The sequence below is a fragment of the Petaurus breviceps genome, unplaced genomic scaffold, assembly GCF_028583685.1.
Source record: "Petaurus breviceps papuanus isolate PSGF00001 unplaced genomic scaffold, PetGlider_PUasm1.0 181, whole genome shotgun sequence".
Taxonomy (NCBI): Eukaryota; Metazoa; Chordata; class Mammalia; order Diprotodontia; family Petauridae; genus Petaurus; species Petaurus breviceps.
Genome location: NW_027185784.1, coordinates 5,800,666 through 5,823,337, shown reverse-complemented (window position 1 = coordinate 5,823,337; position 22,672 = coordinate 5,800,666). Strand labels below are relative to the sequence as shown.

The following is a 22,672-nucleotide window of genomic DNA, read 5'->3' as shown; positions in this document are numbered from 1 at the left end:
TTCTACTATATATTTTATAACCTGATAAAAATAGTTCATATTGTTCATTTAATTATTTGTTTTGATGTGTCCTCTTGGGAGGTTAGTGTCCTCCTTAATCACATGTTCTATTTTTCTTTTCAATTTTTTTTTTGTCTTTTTTCTTTTTGGAGCGGGGAAAGCAGGGCAATTGGGGTTAAGTGACTTGCCCAAGGTCACATAGCTAGTGAGTGTTAAGTGTCTGAGGCCAGATTTGAACTCAGGTCTTCCTGACTCCAGGGCCAGTGCTCTATTCACTGTGCCACCTAGCTGCCCCCTCTATTTTTCTTTTCTATGAGATATTTTATCTCGATAAAAAATGCCATGCTGTCCTGATTTTTAATTGGAGCATAAGTATTTATTGATTTTTTTTAATTGGAGTCTTCTCTAGTTAACTTTTCTTTAAAAATTAATAATCTTAATATTGCCTAATTCTAACATCAGGCTCCTGCCTTCCCTTATCTCTCTTTGTTGCTTCAAAATGGTTTGTGATGGGTTTCTCTTAAGCTTTATTTGCTTTTTCTTTTTAAAAAAAATCAGTCAAATCTACATTTGTCTTTAAAATTTTTAATTTCAGTTTTTCAATATCATGCTTACTTTTTATTGAAGTCATATTGATTTCTTCATTTTCATTTTATATTCTTTGCTAAGCCAAATCTCTAAGACATGTTCCCATATTCTTATAGTTCAAGCTAAATAATAGTGTAATGAGGCTGACATTTTGAACTCTTTTGATTTCAGTAATGTAGTAAGTAAGACCTTAACTTAGATCCATTGCTTAGGCCCCTGTAGGGTCTTTCCTGTGGAAGTAGTGTGGAATAGTGGAAAGACTGCTGGACTGGGTGACTTGCCTTCTAGTTCTGGCAAGTCACTATAATTTGCTTTGCTTCAGGATACTGTCTTGGGGGGGAGAGAAGTTTTTATTACTAAAGGTACTAATTTCTTAAAACTTACAAACTTTCAAAAAACTAATTCCTCCTTCGTTCACATTGATCTTCTTTTTCTCCAGTCTTTGAGAGAACACTAGGAATAAGGTGGTAGAAGACAGTTTTTGGAGAATATCTCTATTCAATTTCATTTAATTCAACAAATGTAAAGGTAAACTAAGTGTCAGTGTCAAGTGTCTGAGGCCAGATTTGAAGTCAGGTCCTCCTGACTCCAGAGCTGATGCTCTCTATGCACTGCACCACCCAGCTGCTCTCAATATTTTATTTTTATCTTTGTATCTTGAGAGTGCAGTACAATCTCTATGGCATAGGAGGTACTCAATAATTGTTTCTTGTTGTGACAATTGACCATTGCTGCTATGTGAAATCCTCAGTATTCTTCCCCCACTGATTGTCTTATCAACATTCCCAGAGAGTAAGTTCCAAATGTTCTCCGCCTTCCACCAGAATCCTGTGGACTTTCATCAGATAAGTCACCCTACTACTTTTCTGAAGAAGTAATGTCCAGTCATCATTTTAAGTTCCTTCATTGCTCTTGTTTTGGATTTCAAATCTTCCCTTTCCCCATACTACCCTTCCCAACAATTTTCAGGTATTCTCTCCTCCTTGGCTCGAACTCTAAGCAGAGATGATACCTTGAAGAGATGATAATGCAGTAAGAAGATGCCAAGAATAACTCTCTACGTCTGTCCTCAGCTCTGCCCCCTTATAGTGTTAATTGAAAAAAAATTAAATTAATAATTATTAAAAGGGTTTTACCAACTATCGATTTGAATAGCACTGGACCTGGATTCAGGAAGGAGTTCACATCCATCCTCAGACACTTATTTGCTGTGTGACCATGGGCAAGTCACTTAAGCTCTGCTTGCCTCGGTTTCCTTTATTGCAACATGGGAATAATACAAGCCCCTTCCTCCTAGGGTTGCTATTCAGATCAAGAGATATTTGGAAAGTACTTAGAATAGTACTTAGTACATAATAGACCCTATATAAATACTAGCTGTTGTTCATATTGTTATTATTGTTGTTATGATCATCATCATTAAGTACCCTTTATTCTTGCAACCTTTTCCTTTAACTGGTTGTTTCCTCCTAGAACCTCCATTTTAAGGAGACCCAGGGCTGCTATATCTTCCAGACAGCACTCCTGACTCTCCAGACTTTCTCTACCATGCTTCCCCTCTCACTACCCTTTTAGCTTCCTTTTATTTATTGTCTTCCCCAATTAAAACACATCAAGAGAAAACTAGAAAAGGAAATGTATTTGAGCTATTGTGAGGGAATTTATGATGATGTAGTTCTAGCATTCTATTAGAGAGAGAAGAAACAACTGTTCCTTCCAAACCTCAATGTCTTCAACAGATATTGAGGGGATAAAATAAGACAATCAGGACCCCATGGTGGATGGGATCTGTTCTAAGGGTTTTGAGATGAAAAAGAAAAGGAAAAGGAAATGCACTAGCATGGAAAGGGAAAGAATAGGGTGGAACTTGCTGTTTCTCATAATTGGGGTACTAGAGAAAAGTATACAAACATGGAAAAAGGGGGGATGGAAATGGGAATCAAGTGATCTCTCTTATCTGAAACATAAGAGGATTGAACACATTCAGTTTTCTCGAGAAATATATCACACTCAAAAAATGTAGAAATAAATATGGAGGACGTAAGTAAAACAAACTTCTTAAATCTGAAGAGGGGCTCAAAAGTGAAAAAGTACTAGAGTCTAAGGGGGCACTTTGGATGATTGGAGAATGGTTGAATAAATTATAGTAAATGAATGGAATGGAGTATTATTGTGCTATAAAAGATGATGAGAAAGAGCTCTGGTTCTCTGATACAAAGTGAAGTGAGCAGAACCAGGAGAACAATTTGCACTGGGACAACAACACAGACAAGAAAAGCACAGCTTTGAAAGACTTAAGAAGTATGGGTGATATATGGACTGATCATGTTTCCAGAGGATGACGGTAAAGCACATTACTGTGTCCTAGTAGAAAGGTGATAGATTCAAGCTACAGAAAGAGACATACATCTTTGGACATGACTACTATGTAGATTCATTTTTTCTTCCTCATTTTTTCTTTTTCTTGGTCTTTGGTGATTTGCAATAACAATACAAAAAAAAGCAGACAAATGAAACTTTTTTTAAAATACACAGAAGGAAACAGAATGCTGTTAAAAGAAAGCACAGATAAGGACAATTTTGAAAGTAATACATGGAATTTATTATATACTTTTTAAAAAGCAAGTAGGATGAATTTATATACAATCTTTTTGTCTTGTGCTATGTATATGAAACTGGTCCCTTTTTCAGGATTTAAGTTTAAAATTTTTTTTAAATTAAGAGTAAATATAACTAGCATTTGAAAAATTCATTTTTGCATTTGGAAACCTCTTCATTTACAGGGAAAGAGAAGTTATAAAATTGTATTTTTTTCATGAATTTAACATATTCTATTTTGTATGCAATTCGTCAGTGCCAATGTCAATGCCCCTACTATATTTGTAAATTTCTTCACTATCTTAAGATAGTGACCCTATCTTACATATCTCCTCTACCCCATTACAGTCTCAATATTCCAAGTATACCACACCCTAACCCTTCCTGGGAAAGTAATTTATTTCTTTTGTCCTTACTTGATTCAACTCCAAAATGAAGAAGTTGAACTATGACCTCTGAGTTCCCTGCAAGTTCTAGTTCTGATCTAGTGAAGATTGCTTAAGAATAGGGTACAACTGAAAACATTTACAGGCAAAGAAAAAGAACCAAGTGGGAAGAAGAGCTAGAAACTAGGAGAGGGGCAATAATTTATGGGGGCAAGTTCCCAAAGGACATGGGAGGGAACAAGATTGAGGACAGAAGGAAAGAGTTTGTCTTGGTACCTTCTTTCAAAAGTATGAAGTTAGAGCAAAATTGAAAGTTGGGGGTTGGAAGTAGGGACTAAAATAGGAAATCGGCAATGAGGGAACTTACAATGGTAGATGGACACAATTTCCAAAGAAAAGTGCTCATGTGATGAGAAATCACAGGATTCTGGTGGAGGATGGAGAAGATTTGGAACAGATTCTATAGGAATGCTGGAAAATCGGTGGGAAAAATGTCAATTCTTTCCCATAGCAGTGATGGCTCAGTTGAGATTAGATAACATCTAACAAGAAACAATTATTGAGTACCTCCTGTGCCATAGATTGTGCCTCACTCTCAAGATACAAAGACAAAAATAAAAGTTTTTGCCCTTTATATTTGTGGAATTAAATGAAACTGAATTGAGATTCTCTCCAAAAGCAGTCTTCTACAGCTTCACACTCCAATCTTCTGTCAGAGAGACTGGAAGGTAGAGAAAAGGGGAGTTAAAAGAACAAGACTAATGAAGGAAGAATTGGTTTTAAAAGTTTATCGATTTTCAGAAACCAATACTTTAAGTAGCAGAACTGTGTGTGTGTGTGTGTTTTCATCACAAGTAAGGATACTGAAGCTTAGCAAGATGCAATAACTTGCCACAACTAAAATGCAAGTCTTCCTGTTCACAAACCACTACTCTTTCCCCTTTCCCACACTGCTTCCATAGAAGAAACCTAAAGGGACCAAGTAAGGTCTCTACTAAGTGGAAGGAATATTGCCGGAATCAAAAGAGTTCAAAATGACATTCATCGTGCACTGTCATTTAAACTGCTAGAATATAGGAATATGTCGGAGAGATCTGATTTAACAAGAGATATAAAATGGAAACAAAAGTTGCTATAGCTTCACTATGAAGTATTCAGAAAATTGAAAAAAATAAAATTTTTAGATAAAAATATATAATGAAAGATTTTTTTTAAAAAGATTAAATACAGCTTGAAAGAAACCCATGACTTCACAGCAACAAGAAGAGAAAAGGAAAGGTGGGAGTCTGTTTTTAGAATTAAATAATATTTGAGATTATGCAATATGAACAAAAGATAAATTGGGAAAACTCCAATTTTCAATACCCATAAATTCTTCTTGAGGTTCAGGGGCCCCCAAAATGGTGAAGTGCAAGGTGGATGTGCTGCAGGGTCCTCTTGAAAGAATTTGATCAGGCTGTGTCCAAAAATCAAGTAAAGGCATTTATTCCTCTAACACAACACACCAAAAATTGGCTTTACGTGGTACTTGAGATAATGGGCTTTTCATTTCATCTCATAGGAAAGAAAAAAAGAACATGTGATTAAGAAAGAAATTAATGTCCAGAGAACATATGAAGATAAATGTAATGAAAGCCACAAGTAATAACAGTGGCATTAAACTAAGGAACTTTATGGTCATTATTTTATCAAAAGCTCCTTGTCACAAATTAACTTCTTATGGTAAGGACCAACAAAGTAAGTCTATTTATTATAGAATATTTGAACTTGGGTCTTCCTGACTCCAGACCAGATACTCTATCCGCTGTGCCAATGATTTCACTTAACTCTGGTAGTGTACTTTTCAGGGACGTACACATTGAAATTGAAGCTGATGCTCACATTGCTAGAGTTAACTCAACCTGGGAGGCTCCAGAGGAGAGTATGGAGAGAAGAGACTAACAAACTGAAGGTCTACAGAACTGTCGTGACTGATCTCATTGTTGTATGCCTATGAAACCTGGACAGTATATGGAGGCCATGCCAGGAAACTGAGTCATTTCCATTTGAATTGTCTTAGTGTTGAGGTTTAGGGTTTAGATTAGGGGTACTCGAGACCCCAAAATACCAACATGCCAAGTCCTGCTGAATGAATTCAACTCGTGTTCTCTCAGTCAAAGTAAAGCAAAGTTTATTAAAGATTCACCTTAATGGGTAGATTCCTGTTTTTTCATTTTTCAAATGCTTTATTAACTTCTTATTTACATCATTCATTTCTGCCAGATTTTGAGTTACCAATTTTCTCCCCTTTTTCCCCCTACCCACCACCCCAAAATAGCAGTCCCACAGGATATTTCCTCCTCCAATCTGTTCTCTCCCATATCTTCTCCCATATCCCCTTCGACTTTCCAGTAAGGCAGGTGGATCTCTATGCCCCAGTGCCTGTATAACTTATTTCCCAATTACATGTAAAATAGTATTAATAATAGTATAAAAATATTTTTTTAAACATTTGATTTTAAAACTTTGAATTCCAGATTCATTCCCTTCCTCCTTGTCACCCACCCTTACTGGGAAGATAAGCAATTCAGTATAGGCTGTACATGTGTAGCTAATGCAAAACATTACCATAGTAGACATATTGTATAAGACTGACTATATTTCCCTCCCTCCTATCCCACCTCCCACTTGTTCTATTCTCTACTTTGATCCCGTCCCTTTTCAAAAGTGGGTGCCACCAACTTCCCTCCCACCAACCTGCCTTCCCTTCCATCATCCCCCCTCTGATCCCCTTTCCCCCTAACTCTCTTGTAGGGTGAGATACCGTATTTAATGTGTATGTCATTCCCTCCCCAAGCCAAATTCAATGAGAATAAGGTTGACCCATTCCCTTTTGCCTTCCTATTCTTCCCCTCCATTGTAACCATTTTCCCTTGCCTCTTCTTTTTTTTTTTTAAAGCAATCGGGGTTAAGTAACTTGCTCAAGGTCACACGGCCAATTATTTCTGGGTGTGGTGCTGAGTGTCTGAGCCCAGGATTCGATCTCCAGGTCATCCTGACACTGGAGCCGGTGCTCTTACTCGCTGTGCTACCTGACCGCCCCTCCCTTGACTCTTCTATATGAGATAGTTTACCCCATTCTGTCTCTCCCCATCTCCTCTCATTATATTACTCTCTCACCTTTTGATTTCACCTTTTAAGTATCATCTCTTCCTATTAAATTGGTCCTGTGCCCTCTATCTATGTATACCTGTAAACATATATACACATTCACATATGTATTCATATACCAATATACCTATATATATATATACATATATATATATGTATGTATGTATATTTCTAGTCCCTTCAACTATTTTCATTCTGAGAAAAATTTGCTCAGTTACAATTATCGTTTTTCCATGTAGGAATGTTAATAGTTCAACTTTGAGAAGTTTCTTATGATTTCTTTTCCCTGTTTACCTTCTCATGCTTCTCTTGCTTCTTTGTATCTGAATGTCAGATTTTCTATTCAACTCTGGTTTTTTCATCAAGACTTCTTGAAAGTCCTCTATTCTACTGAATAACCATATTTTCCCCTGAAACATGATACTCAGTTTTTCTGGGTAAGTGATTCTTAGTTTTAATCCCAGCTCCTTTGACCTCCAGAAAATCACATTCCAAGCCCTTCGATCCCTCAGTGTAGAAGCTGCCAGATTCTGAGTTATCCTGATTGTGTTTCCACAATATTCAAATTGTTTCTTCCTGGCTGCTTGCAATATTCTCTCCTTGATCTGGGAATTTCAGACCTGGCTATAATATTCCTAGGAGTTTTCTTTTTGTGATGTTTTTCAGGAGGTGATCGGTGGATTCTTTCAACCTCTATTTTGCCCTCTGGTTCTAAAACATCAGGGCAGTTTTCCTTAAGAATTTCTTGGAGGATAATTTCTAGGTTCTTACTTTGATCATGGCTTTCAGGTAGTCCAATAATTTTTAAATTTTCTCTCCTGGATCTATTTTCTAGGTCAGTGGTTTTTCCCATGAGATATTTCACATTGCCTTCTATTCTTTCATTTGTTTGGATCTGTTTAACAGTATCTTGATTTCTCATAAAGTCATTAGCTTCCATTTGCTCCAATCTAATTCTGAAGGAATGATTCTCCTCATTGAGCTTCTGAGATTCTTTTTCCATCTGGCAAATTCGACTTTTTAAGGCATTCTTCTCCTCATTGCCTTTTTGAAACTCTTTTACCATTTGAGTTAGTATATTTTTTAAGGTGTTATTTTCCTCAGTCAGGCTGTTGACTCTCATTTTGTAATTTTCTTGCATTGTTCTCATTTCTCTTCCCAATTTTTCCTCCACTTCTCTTATCTGCTTCTTAAGGTCCTCTAAGGCCTGTAACCAGCTTGTATTTTCCTTTGAAGCTTTTGGTGAAGCAGTTCTGACTTCACTGTCTTCCTCCTGTTCCATGCTTTGCTCCTTTTTGTCCCAAAAATAGGAGTCTAATGTTGGATTGCTCTGCTTGGTTTGCTTTCTTTGCCTGGTCATGTCACCACTCAGTCATCTGACCCTTTGGCTTTTTGCCACAGTAGGACTCTGCCACCAGATAGGGGAGCTTTGTTCCAAATGCTGGAGTTTTCTCAGCTGCTGGAGGTATTAGTTGGGTGCCCTTTCTGAAGTCTCCACAAGCTCTGACAAGCTGGTCACACACCCCAGGACCTCCACCCTAGACTGCAATCCAGATCCAAGCAGGTTAAAGCAAGAGGGATTACCCCTCAAATTGGTTGCTTGGTCCACCTACAGTCTGCAGGCCAGGAACAAAAGCTGAAGCACTCCCAACTACTGGGTCCCAAAGTTCACACGGCACTGATCTCTCACTTTGTCCTTAGCATCTATGTGTTGATAATTCTGGATCACCACAGCTGCTGGTGATCTGGAGTCCCTTCAACTGGTAATGAGTAGATTCTTAAGGAGCTTAAGTATACATGAAGCTTGTATTGACAAGTGGGGGCAGAACAATCTGACACAGAATGAGCCTGTGCTAGATTGAATTCTCAGCACCTTCATGGAGGCAAGATGCATCTTATATACAGAAAGACTGTGGGAAGGATCTAGGGGTGGTCTAGAGGAGGAGTTTGGAGAGGATCTTGAGAGGAGTCAAATGGGGTCAGTCTCCAGTAATGAGATTAAGGGTGGGAAATAGCTGAAGACTACCTAGAGATGACAGACAATGGAGGGCTAGGCTAGTTTAAATGTAAAAGATTTGGGTATAGACATTTTGATAGGATCAAAGGTGGGAAGTAGATGGACAATGGAGGGCTAGGCTAGTGAGAGTAAGAGATTTGGGCCTAGCTATAATGAAAGGCTTATGACTTCAGTTAAATGCCTCATCAAATGGGAAGATTCAAGGAGAGCTCAAGGGGTTTCCCAGAGCCTGTAACCCATTATTAGGAAGATTCTGAAGGCAGGATAAGCCCAGATTCTGAGGTCCTTACTTGAACTGAACTGCCAAGAATTCAAACTCTCCATCAGAGAGCACAATTCGATGGGCTAGCCATGTTGTCCAAATGCAAAACATACATTTGCCAAAAAGACTGTTTTATGGAGAACTCACACAGGGCAAGCATTCACATGGTGGTCAGAAGAAGTGATACAAGAACATTCTCAAGGTCTCTCTTAAGAACTTTGAAATTGATTGTGTGACATGGGAGACACCGGCACAGGACCGCTCATCATGGCGTGCCCACATCAGTGAAGGTTCTGTTCTCTGTGAGCAAAGCAGAATTGAGACAGCTCCAAGGAAATGCAGGATGTGCATATTTAGAGTATCCACACCAAATGTTCACAGCCTGTGGTGGAGCATTCCGATCTCATATAGGTCGCCTGATCAGCCACAGGATCTCATATTGGCCTGATCAGCCACAGGATCTCATATTGGCCTGATCAGCCACAGGAGTCAGACACACTGAAACTTGACTCTAGCATAGTGATGTCATTTTTGATCTCTCTAGAATGAAGGATAACAACCAACCAACCATTATAGAATATATTAAAGGAGATGGGGAAAATCCAAATATCAAAATAAATCTTAGATTCAAAATTATTACTTAAAAGTTTATCATTACTACCTTATTCATAAGAATTTTTCATGTTTTATTTATGCTTTTGTTTTTTTACACTAATAATTTCCCAATATATTGACCTTACCCCATGAACCACTTCCTTATATGTCTCAGGTATTGAGGCTACTGTTCCAGTACTCACTTCCTCTGACAGCCTGGGTTAGAACTCAGCTCATCACTAGCCCCTAAGAGTTCGTGGAGTGCCTTGCCTAAATCTGTCATTCATGAATCCCTACTAGTGTTTTTGGTTATTGATTATCAATTGATATTAAGTAGTCAGCCAGAAATGATTTGCTTCTAGTTAGAGGCATTTACTATTGTGGTATAGTAAGAATGATGAGGTATGGGCTCTGGGAGCCCCCTCTAGCTTTGAGTCTTTGAGGTACAGGCTCTGGGAACCTCCCTTGGACTCTTGATTAAATTGTCTCATTTGATGAGGCATTTGCATGAGGCAATAATCCTTACATTGGGGCTGGGCCCAGGCCCCTAGATTCTAGTTACTAACTGCTAACTACTAGCCTAGTTACTAGCCTAGCCCTCCATTGTTCATCTCCTTCCCACCCCTGAGCCTATCAAAATATCAATACACCCTTGAACTGGCCTAGCCCACCATTATCTGCAGCCTCCAGCTACCTCCCACCATTAATCACTCGTTGACCTCATTTAACTCCTCCTGAAGACCCTTCCCAAACTCCTCCTCTAGACCACTCCTAGATTCCTCCCACAACCTTCTGTATATAAGACCCCATCTCACATGTGGTGTGAGAGCACCGTAGAATGCCATAGAATAGTGACAGCATCATAGAATGACCTAGCACAGACTTACTCTGTGTCTAATGCAAGCAAACTTTTAATAAATTTTACTTTTCTTTGGCTGAGAAGACGAGCCAAATTCATTTGGCAGGACCTGGCATGTTGTACCAACATATTTTGGGGTCTCCAGAGCAACCCTAACCTTTTTAGTGGGTAACCTCTTAAGGAACAGTTGCTCAAAACAGCACACACACTCCCGCAAAGTCTGAATGTGGTACTCTCTCCCACCAGCAGTACCTCTGCCCCTGTATCTTCTCCCTCTGATTGGCTGCTTCCTTCCAGAGCCTCCATTTCAAGGAGGAAGCTTAAGACAAATATGTCTTTATTCCTCTCTAGGCTGCATTGCTGACTGATCTCCACAGGACTTTTCTCTTCCATGCCCCCAGGCCAAGTGCCTTCACCACCCCTAGCTCCTACCCCTTTTCAGCTCCCTTTTATGTGGAATCTTCCCCTATTGGAATGTGAGGTCTTTGAGGGCAAGGATGTATTTTCTTCTCCTTGTATTTGTATTCCCACAATGCCTGGCACATGGTAAGTGCTTAATAAATGCTATCTGACTGAATAATGCTGTGATTCTTCCTTTCTTCATCATATTCAGTATATCCACCAACCTCTGTTGCCCTGGGGATATCACTAGAACTTTAAGGCCAATGAAAGAATCCAAATCATCTAGCCAAAAGGTCTTTCTCTCCAAAGGGTAGGGAAGTGGTGGCCATTGGTCAGAGATAATCAAAGATGAGGCCCTCTCTTCCCTCCTGCAGGATTCCCCCTAAGGAATTCTTTCTCTCCAGGCTGGCTGAAGGCATCCACCAATAACCTGCTAAGAGTGAGATTTCCAACTAGCTTCCTGGAGTTATACAAGTCCTACAGAATGCCACAAGTCTCTCCTCACTCCAGCTATCTTCTACTCTGTTGTCAAAGTGATATTCCTAAAGTTAAAAGTCTGGTTCTCTGCCTCTCTCTGTCTCTTTCTCTCTTTTTCTCTCCCTGTGTGTCTCTTTCTCTGTCTGTCTCCCTCTCGCTCACACACACACACACACACACACACACATCTCCCTACTCATTAAAATCCCTTGACTCCTTATCATTTCCAGGATCAAACATGCAAACAACTATGTACAAGACGAGCTACATATAGTATAAATTTGGAATAATTAACAAAGGGAAAGCACGAGGACCTAGAGGGATCAAGAAAGGCTTCCTGTAGACGGCAGGATTTCTTTGAAACTGTGAGACGCATGCTTGTGGGGATCACAGGATTTCCTAGGCAAAGTCATCGAGTTAGCCCAAATGGGCTTCTGCTGTTTACTGCTTCCCAGATCATGTGCCCTCAGGAAGATCCAAGTGATAGACCCATTCTCAAAGAAAGAACTCAGAAACAGAGTAGGCATAGAAAGGCATGTATTATGCTTATCTTGAGGAAGAGGGTGTGGTGCTCACTAGGAACACCCACACTGATAAGAAGCAGGAGTGAGGTTAAACAGTTCCCCATTCCAGCCAGTTAGGTTGTTTACACTCTTCATTACCCAACATTCCCTCCTTATGCAGATTACATAGGTGTGGTAGTGAGAAATGACCAGGGCATGACCCCTCAGGTTCGAACCAGTTGTCCCAACCCGACCTTTCTTTCCAAGGGCACCAAGATGGCCATTGTCTTGATAAAATAAGATAAGTGATCTTCCCCCACAGCTTTGTTGATTATCTCCCAATAACATCTGTGGGATCGAAATAAGATAACATAATATCCCTCTTACAGAACTTAAAGGGAGCTAGGGAACCTAGGAGGTGGAGATGAGGAGCAGAAGCCACTGCTCCTGTGTGAAATCTTTTAAAGCAAAGGTGTCAAACCCAGCAATACCCGCCCCCCCCTCATGTGCAGAAACAGAGTAACATATAATTGAAAATTTTAATAAAATAAACAAAAGCATGTTTTTCAAAGTTAACATGTGGTGCACAGGGATCATTATATATGGTTTAGTGGCCCTTATTTCTATTTGAGATTGACACCAGTGCTCTAGCATTCAAAGTTCTTTATATACTGCACTGCCACCCACCCCCACTTTCAAGTTCTTATACTTCATCACCCACCCATACCCACACAATGTTATCCAATGACACTAGTCTCCTTGCTATTCCCCAAACAAGAAACTTTATCTCCCAATTCCAGGCATTTCCACCGGCCATTGCCCCAGTGACTCTTTCTCCTCATCTCTATCTCCCCAATTCTCTAGCTCTCTAAGTTCCATTTAAAATCCTGCTTTCTACAGGGAGTCTTTCCTGATCACTCTTAATCCTGGTGCTTTCCCTCTGTTAATTACTTCAAATTTGTCCTATTTGTAGTTTGTTCATACATATTTGTTTGCATCTTATCTCCCTCTTTCAACTCTGAGCTCTGGGAGAGCAGGGACTCTGTTTCACCTTTCTTTGGACCCCAAGCAATTAGCACAATGTCAGGCACAGTAGATGCTTAACAAAAATGTATGGTCTGACTGAAGTGGAGTGGGATAATTCAAAGACTCTTATGGAGTAATTTGGAACTATGCCCAAAGGGCAATCAAACGGTGCACACCCCTTGATAAGTCTGCATCCCAAGAGATTTTTTTAAAAAGAAAAAAGACCTATTTGTACAAAAAATATTTATAGCAGCTCTTTTTGTGTTGACAAATAATTAGAAATTGAAAGGATGCCAATAAATTGGGAATGACTGAACAAGTTGTGGTATATGATCGTAATGGAATACTGTCGTGCTATAAGAAATGACAAGTAGGTTGATTTCAGAAAAACCTGGAAAAACTTACACAAACTGATGCAAAATGAAGTAAGCAGAACCAAGAGAACATTGTACACAATAATGTGTATCTTGTATGATGATCAACTGTAAATGATGTAGTTATCCTCAGCAGAACAATGATTCAAGACAATTTCAAAGGAATCAGAATGGCAAATGCTATCTGCTTCTAGAGAAAGAACTGATGGAGTCTATTGAAATCTTCAATGCAGATTGAAGCAAACTATTTTTTTCACTCTTTTGTTTTTGTGGGGTTTTATCACCTTTTGGTCTGTTTCTTCTTTCATAATATGACTAATATGAAACTTTTTTTAAAAAGGACTCTTACTCTTATACTTATGAAGTGATTGGACTAGATGGCCTCAGGTCCCTACCAACTCTGATTCCATCATCCAATGATCCCAATTAATAGAGGAGAAAATTGTAAGTTCAGGAACTGGAAAGAGGTCAGATTGGTAATGTGTGGGGTATAGGGACCCCAAAAATCCCCTACCCAAATTTTATATAAACTTAGAGGTGTCTTGGACTAAGAACAGGAAGCTTTTATTCAGTTCTCAAGAGAAGAGGGTGTCACTTCCACCAGGATGTATTGATGGAAGGAGGCTCCTAACAGAAGACAAAGCAAATTGTATTACAAAATGGTAATCCTCAAAACAATCTAGTACTGGCTAAGAAATAGAGTGGTGGATCAGTGGAATAGATAAGGTACACAATACACAGTAATTAATGATGATAGTAATCTAGTGGTTGATAAACCCAAAGATCCAAGCCTTTGTGAGAAGAACTCACTATTGACAAAAATTGCTAGGAAAACTGCAAAGTAGTTTGTCAGAAACTAGATATAAACAACATCTCACACTATATACCAAGATAAAATCATAAAGACATAAAGAATGATGACATAAGCAAATTATGAGAACATGGAAAATTTTACCTGTGAGATCTATAGATGAGGGAAGAGTTTGTGACCAACCAAGAGAGAGAAACCATTACAGGACATAAAATAGACTATTTTGATTACATTAAATTAAAAAGACTTTGCTAAAACAAAACCAATACAGCCAAGATTAAAAGGGAAGCAGGAAACTAGAAGGAAAAATTTTACAGTAAGTTTCTCTGATAAAACTTCTCAAATATTTAGAGAACTTAGTCAGTTTTATAATATGTCATTCTCCAAGTGATAAGTAGTCAAAGGATATGAACAAGCAGTTTTTTTTAAGAAATCAAAGCTGTCTATAATCATATAAAAATGCTATAAAAAGAAGAAAAAATGCTCTAAATCACTACTGATTAAAGAAATACGAATTGAAACAACTTTGAGCTTAATACCTCCCACCTATCAGATCAGCTAATGTGATAAGAGGAAAAAAATGACAAATGTTGGAGGAGATGAGGGAAAAGTGGGACACTAATGAACTATTGATGATGGAGCTGTGAACTGATCCAATCATTCTGAAGAGCAATTTGAAACAGCCCAAAGAGATATAAAATTGTGCATATCCTTTCACCCTGCAATACCACTATTAGTCTGTACCCCCCAAACAGTCAAAGGACAAGGAAAAGGATCTATGTGTAAAAAATATTTATGGCTTTTTTTTTTTGTGGTGGCAAAGGATTGGAAATTGAGGAGATACCCATCAACCAGAGAATGACTGAAGAAATTGTGGTATATGATTGTGATGGAATACTACTGTGCTATAAGAAATGATGATCAGGATGGTTTCAGAAAACTCTGGAAAGACTTATTTGGAATGAGGCAAAGTGAAATGAGTAGAGCCAAGAGAACATTGTACATACTGATAGCAATGATCAATTGTGAATAACTTGGCTACTCTGATCAACACAAGTTAATTCTGAAGGACTTATGATGAAAAATGTTATCCACATCCAGAAAAAGAATTGTTGGAACCTGGCTATAGACCAAAGCATGCTTGTTTTACTTTATTTTTCTTGTTAGTTTTGGGTTGGGGGGAGGGGTTTGTCTGTGTTTTCTTTTGCTAGATGACTAATATGGAAATATGTTTTGCATGACTTCACAGGTATGATATAGATCAAATTGCTTGCCTTCTCAAAGGGCAGGGAAGGGAGGAAAGGAGATAATTTGGACCTCAAAATTTTTAAAAAGTATTTTAAAATGTACATATAATTGAGAAATATTTAATGAAATAAATAAAAACATATTGGGAAAAGAAAAAATGTTGTAGATGGTAGCAAACCATACTGCACTTAGAGTCAGGTAGACCTAAGTTCAAATCCTGCTTCAAACCCTAGCTATGTAACTCTGGACAAGTCACTTAACACACTCAATCTCAGTTTCCTCATCTATAAAACGGGAATAATTATAGCACTATTTCCCAGGGTTGTTGTAAGGATCAAATAAGATATAGATAAAGATCTTTGAAAACTTTAAAGTGTTATATAAATGCTTGCTACTCAAAACTAAATCAACTAAGCAAAGATGGAATTAAAGAATTGGAAGATGTTACCTATCACCATTTTATAAATTTTTTTTTCATCATTAAGAAGCATTGACTTTGGAAAACACATTGAACCAGGATATAGAAATTAAATATTTTAACTATGTTGATTAAAATTTAAATACTCATTTGATGCCCTCAGAACATCTATCTAACTCAACTTTTTCATTTTACAATACAAATTATATTTAATATATATAAATTACAATATAAAATATAAATTAGTGAGTCTTAGAGGTCTCTAGACCAACCCAAGATGACATAGCTAAGAAGTAAGTGACAAAAAAAGAGACTAGGTCTTCTAGTCTCATGCTCTTTCTACTGTATATAATAGGATCCCCATGACACAAGGAAACATATGAAAAGAGTCAAGAAAGTTAATTAGGTAGCATCTTATAATAGAAAACTCATGATTAAAAGTTTGAAATTCACATTTCTCCAGTAGTTATAGAAAAGATCATATTATCTAAGAAAATTAGATGAAATCCTATGAGGCTCAGGAGAAGACAGCATTGGAGAAATGAGATGTAGTTAAAAATAATAAGATCTTAAACATATATTCTTTATATTATTTAGATCAAATATTCATAATTAGAATTAAGACCCATTATAGTCCAGGACCATTGATCATATGCCTATCATGTACATCATCTAAATAAAGAAATCATTGGGACAGCTAGGCGACTCAGTGAATAGAGCACCAGCCCTGGAATCAGGAGGACCTGAGTTCAAATCCAGCCTCAAACACTTAACACTTACTAGCCTTATGACATTGGGCAAGTCACTTAACCCCAGTTGCTTTGCCCTCCCACCTCCAAAAAGCAAAAAAAAAAAAAAAGAAAGAAAAAAAGAAATCATTGACCCACTGAGTCTCAGGCTTCCTAGTCAGTTAGAATCAGGAAGGGATACAATCAGACCTATGCTTTAGAGATATCACCTTGTCGTGGAGTGTGGGTAATAATGGAGAGATTTGAGACAGACAGACTAATCTAAAGGCTCTTACAGTACTCCAGGTGAAAGGTAATAAGAGATTGAACTAGCTAGAAGAGACATAAGAAGGGGATATATGAGAAATGTTGTGAAGGTAGTTGTGAAATGAAAAGATTTGGCAGTGAATTGGATATGTTTGACGATCATTATCATGATGGCATTGTGGGATGAGTGAGAGTGAGGAGTTGAGGGTGATAAGCATGTTTGTGGACAGAAGGATAGGGGTGCCTTCACAAGTGATAGGGAAGTTTGGAAAGGGAGTGTTTGAGGACAAGGATAATGAGTTCTTTTTTTGGGTCTGTTGAGTCTGAGATGCCTATGGGGCATCTAGTTTGAGATGTCAAGAAGCTATTGGAGATGAGTGACTGTAGCTCAACAGAGAAAACTGTTTGAATATGTTAAGTTTCATACATCTATGCGAAATTGAGTGGGAAATGTACAGCAGACAAAGTAGAAGATATAAGGCTACAATAAAGAGAGATGAGGGCTTGATATTTAGATTAGGGATCATCTATTTAAGTGATGACTGAACCCATGGGAGCTAATGAAGTCAACTAGAGATTATCATAATAAAGGACCCAAAAAAGGTTCAGAATATCATCCTGGGGCACACTGATACAATTCTTTCATTTAAGTACATTTTCATTTGTCTTCAAGTTTCATTTATATTAAGAACATGAAAACTGATATAATTCAGTTCATATGGTAGTCACTAGATGGTCTAAAGATTCAGTCACTAGATGGTCTAAAACCTAAGAATGGAAAATCATTCTTAGCTTCATATTTCCCACCTTTATCACCCTTCTACCATGACAGGCCTGGAATCAGAAAGACTCATCTTTCTAAGTTTAAATCTGGCCTCAGACACTTACTAGCTGTGACTCTTGAGGGCAAACCACTTAACCTTGTTTGCTCCATTTTCCTCATCTGTAGAATAAACTGAAGAAGGAAATGGAAAACCAGTCCTGTAACTTTGCCAAGAAAACCTCAAAATGGGGTCACAAAGATTCAAACAAGACTGAAAAATAACTGAACAATTGCCACCATCACTTTAAAAATGGAAAGGGGCTCACATTACATTCTTTTTCTTTTGTTTCTTAGGTCACCATAGCCAAAAAAATTATTGCCAAATTAACCAACCTATTATTATTGAGCTCTGTATTGTTAAGTAGGCGGCTATTTAGAAAGCAGACACAGTCTGCTGCTGGGACTATACTCAAAGCTTTAGATGAATAATAGAACCTTCCAGAATTTGTGTTCCAGTCAATTTGTCAACAAGCATTTATTAAGCCAGACATCGGGCTAAGGGCTCAAAAAGACAATAGAAAGATGGTCCCTAACATTAAAGAACTTATTTTCCAAGAGGATGAGATAATACATTTAAAAAAAACTGAAAAGCAGAGGGGATACCTTCCAAAGAATCCTTGGAGGATGGTCAAGGTAGAGAAAAGTCTGGTGTGCAGCCTGGACAGGAATGAGACATGGTTGGCCTGGACACTCTCAAATGGAGTTTCTGGGAGGAACAATCCAACAAGAGGGAGAGACCAAGGGGCAGAGGGCATAAACTTTTCTTCTGTCACTGCCTTCAAAAAACAGAGGGTCTCTCCCATACTGCAACCAAGACACAGGAGTAGGACTTCATATTTAGAATTATACAAGTCAAATGGTAGATTAAATCATGCATTTGGCCAGAAGCCCATATATTAAATGAAGAAAATTCAAAATTTAAGTCAACGCTTAAAGACTCAAATTAATAACATTTATTGATTATCTTCTTGACCCTGGTAAACTTCCTTCTCTCTCTGCTATTTTATCATTAATAAGTGCTTTGGAAATTTTAAAACACAATATAAATGTATTAATAATAAATTATCTCCATGGCAAAATTTAGAACAGTAACTAGTGACTCTATAAAAATTCTGCCTTGTTCATCACTTTGCATGGGTTCAATTTTCTTATAGTAGGACTATTTATTTGGTTACTTGGAGAAGAGAACACATTGAAAGCATCCTCAGATACAGAAGTCTAAATTCCCATTTGTACAAGTCCTTAAAGCCATATTGTTGAGGTCAGGGAACCATAAAATGTTGAGGTTTAAGGTTTGAGGGTACTCGAGACCCCAAATACCATCACACTGGGTCCTGCTAAATGAATTCAACTCAAGTCTTCTCTCAGCCAAAGTAAAGCAAAGTTTATTAAAGGTTTGCCATAACTCTTAAGAACCCTAGGTATCTGTGACTCTTGTATTGGACAAGTGGGCCAGAATAATCTGATGTAGAATGAGTCTGCACTAGATAATTCTCAGCTACCTCAAAGAGGCAAGATGGAGCTTATATATAGAAAGACTGTGGGAGGGTTCTAAGGGTGGTCTAGAGGAGGAGTTTGAGGAGGGTCTTGAGGAGGAGTCAAATGAGGTCAGACTCCAGTAATGAGAGATTAAGGGTGAGAAATAGTTCCAGGCTACCTGGAGATGATAGACAATGGAGGGCTAGACTAGTTTAAGTGTAACAGATTTGAGTATAGATATTTTGGGAGGATCAAGGGTGGGGAACAGCTGGACAATGGAGGGCTAGGCTAGTAACAAGATTTTGGTCTAGTGATCATGAAAGGCTTAATGGCCTCAGGAAAATTCCAGGTCAAGTGAGAAGATTCAAAGTTCAAGGGGTTTCCCAGAACCTGTATCCCATCAATATTAAACTAGCACTCCAACTTGTAAGTTTTTATGCAGTTATATTCACAGACACAATCACCCGGTTTATCACCTAAGAATCAATGTAGCATAGTGAGTAATGCCTTGTCATTTTCATCAAGGGATCTAGGGTCAAGTCTTGTGCTGTCTGCTCAAGTGATCTTATGTAAGTAATTCGACCTCTCTTGAAGAAATATGCATTTAGGTCTGAAAGGAAACTTAAAGGTCAGCCAATTAAACCTCTTTGATCTTCAGATGAAGGAAAGGGGAAGTAACTTATCCAAGGCCATACAAGTATTGAGTTCAAGAACTGGGATTCCAGTCAACATCCTTTCTTCATGTAAAATGAGGCGGTTAGACTACTGCTACTCTTCAGCCATTTTTCGGTCATGTCTGACTCCTCATGACCCCATCTGGGGTTTTCTCAGCCAAGTTACCGGAGTGGTTTGGCATTTCCTTCTCCAGACCATTTTACAGATGAGGAAACTGAGGCAAACAAGGTTAAGTGACTAGTAAATGTCTGAGGCTAGATTTGAACTCAAGAAGATGAGTTCACTTGCCCATAACATGAAATATAGTATGTAGGATGTGTATAAGCTCCTTGAATGCAAGTAATGTTTACATTTTTTTATATGTATCCTCATTGCATAGCACGGTCCCTGGCACATAATAAATGTTTACTGACTGACTGCCGCATAGCAAGCAATGTTAAATTGCTAAATTCAATGTTTATTAGTTATACACTTGTTTTTTTACAGTTTTAATAAAAAACATTGTTATACCAAATAATATTCAAATCATAAGATCTAAAGCTAGAAGGGGCCTTAGAGACCAACCAGACCAAGCCCTTCATTTTATAAATGAGGAGACTAGATTCAATAACTTGTCCAAAGTAACACAAGTAGTAAGTAGTCAAATTAGCATTTGAGTTCCAGTATCATGACTCAAGTTTAGCATTCTTTCCACTGGGGCATGCTGCAGCATAGTCATAATACTAGCTGACATATGTATAACACTTTGTAAAATGCTTTATATACATGATCCTTTTAATCCTCACAATAACCTAGTAAGAAGGTATTAGAGGGATAGTGATCTCCCTTTCATAGACAAGGAAACAAATGCTGAGAAAAGTTTGAGTATTTTGCCCAGCTTCATAAAACTAATGACTATCAGATTCCAACTCCAGTCTCTTGAGACTCTAAGTCAAACAGGTTCTTTCCACTGTGCCATGCTGCCTCCCAAATCTCCCATTATTTTCAGTCATTGACTATTCCGCCACAGAACTGTCTTGTCAAAGATGGGGTTCAATTTCCATTCCATAAATGAGAAGATATAACTCTTACCAAAAATCTAAGCGATTTAGCAATGATGAACCAATAGTTTTCTGTTTCAAATCAAATCACCTTACTATGACTATTGGTATGTTAAGAATACCATATTAAATGTTACCAACTATGTCATAATTTACAAGACACTTGCAAGAACCATCACAATTATAACCCCTTTAAGTACCCAAAAGCATAAGAGACATCATACCAGTCAAAAGCCATGAAAACTCCAATCTCACAACAAACTGAGCATATTTTACCTTTGAGGATGTGAAGAGCAGGTAGGTTTGAGTACTAATCAAGAACAAGTTGGAGAAGAAATGGTAATGATTCCTAACTAGAAACAAGGGAAACAGGAAATTCATTGCCAAATGAAAGAGGAGGGAATTTGCAAAGCTGGTGGCAGCTTGGGAGTGTCCTGAAGGCTAACTGAGAAAATACAAAAGACTAATGGGAGGGACTTCTGAAAGGAGCTGGACAATCCAACCACAGGTTTAAGAAACAAATTGGGTGCTTACAGAGATTCAGAATGTAGAGATTTTCACCTCTGGGATTTTAAAGCCATTGAACCCAAGGATCCAGGCCTGATAGGACTAGGATTTTTTTTTTTTTTTTGGTTTGGGGAAATGTCATAGACCACAATTTAAAGGAAATCGCTTCAAAAGGTTAAGAGTTCTTTATAAAGTATATCAGTCCTGTAATTCTGACTATTACAGGACAATATGTCTCCTGAGGCTGCACCTAATTACTACTTGACCTATTCAAATGAATCATTACTCCTGACTCCCAAAAACAAAAATAAAAAAAGCAATTGCTAGTTCTATTGAATTTTTAATTTACTTTTCATTTGAACCCAGTCTCTAGAACTGTTTTAACAATCTAAGTTACTTTACAACTGAAACAATGTGTATGTGTTTTAGATTCTGGTCAAGTCTCTAGATGAAGTCACAAAAAGAAAAAATGTCTGTAAGAAATGATGAGGTGATAAAGGTTCAGTACAACTAACTGTTGGCATTGACCTGATGAGCAGTCGAAAAGAAAGCCATTTAGTTCTAGCTCTAGGAATCTATTGTTTTTCTAAAGAAAAATATGAATCTTTACATTTCCGAGTCCAACTGAATAGGACTGGCTATCCAGCTTATGAAGGGAAAACCCTCCAAATATCTACCTGGGGCAGCTTAGTTACTATGGTTGACAAGGTAAAATAAATGTGTGTAGGTATATGTGTGCATGTGCAAGTGTCGGTATGTCTGTGCATTTATGACATTGACCTGAAGTGTTTCAATCTTTGTGGCAGTATCTAGAAAATTTTTTATAACTACATGCAAATAAATGAGAGGCAGCATGATGTGGCAGTGGTCAAAAAGCCTTCCTTGGAGTCAGGGTTGATGAGGTCACCATAAAATGATGAGGTATAGGGTTAGGGGTGCACAAGACCCCCAAATAACAACATGCCAGGTCCTGCCAAATGAATTCGACTCAAGTCTTGTCTCAGCCAAAGAAAAGCGAAGTTTATTCATAATGAGTAGACTATTAAGAAGCCTCAGTATCTGTGATGCTTGTACTGGACAAAGTGGGCCAGAATCATCTGACCTAGAGTGAGTCTGCACTAGATCATTTCTCTAGCACTCTCACACCTCATGGAGGCAAGATGGGGTCTTATATACAAAAAGGTTGTGGGAGGAATCTAGGGGTGGTCTAGAGGAGGAGTTTGGGGAGGGTCTGCAGGAGGAGTCAAATTAGGTCAGACTCCAGTGATGAGAGATTAAGGGGGGAAGGTAGCTGGAGGCTACCTGGAGATGAGACAATGGAAGGTTTGGGAGGATCAAGGGTGGGAACTAGCTGGACAAAGGAGGGCTAGGCTAGTAACAGAGTTTTGGGCTGAGCCACAGTGAAAGGCTTATGGCCTCAGGAAAATGTCTCCTCAAATG

The 22,672-nt window shown here is 38.2% G+C and overlaps 1 protein-coding gene across 7 annotated transcripts in view; it reads right to left on the bottom strand.

Annotated features, from left to right (window-relative positions):
• Positions 1-22,672, bottom strand: part of LOC138160552 (hyaluronidase PH-20-like) — a 71,067-nt gene that overhangs the window by 42,139 nt on the left and 6,256 nt on the right. Inside the window, exon 1 of one of the 7 annotated variants that reach the window (XM_069087126.1) lies at positions 21,002-21,122. The exons of 5 other annotated variants lie outside the window; for them this stretch is intronic. The gene's annotated coding sequence lies outside the window, so the exon portion shown is untranslated. Of the gene's footprint in view, positions 1-20,949; positions 20,971-21,001; positions 21,123-22,672 lie in introns of those variants that run through there. One more of the 7 variants, XM_069087127.1, reaches the window with a different exon arrangement.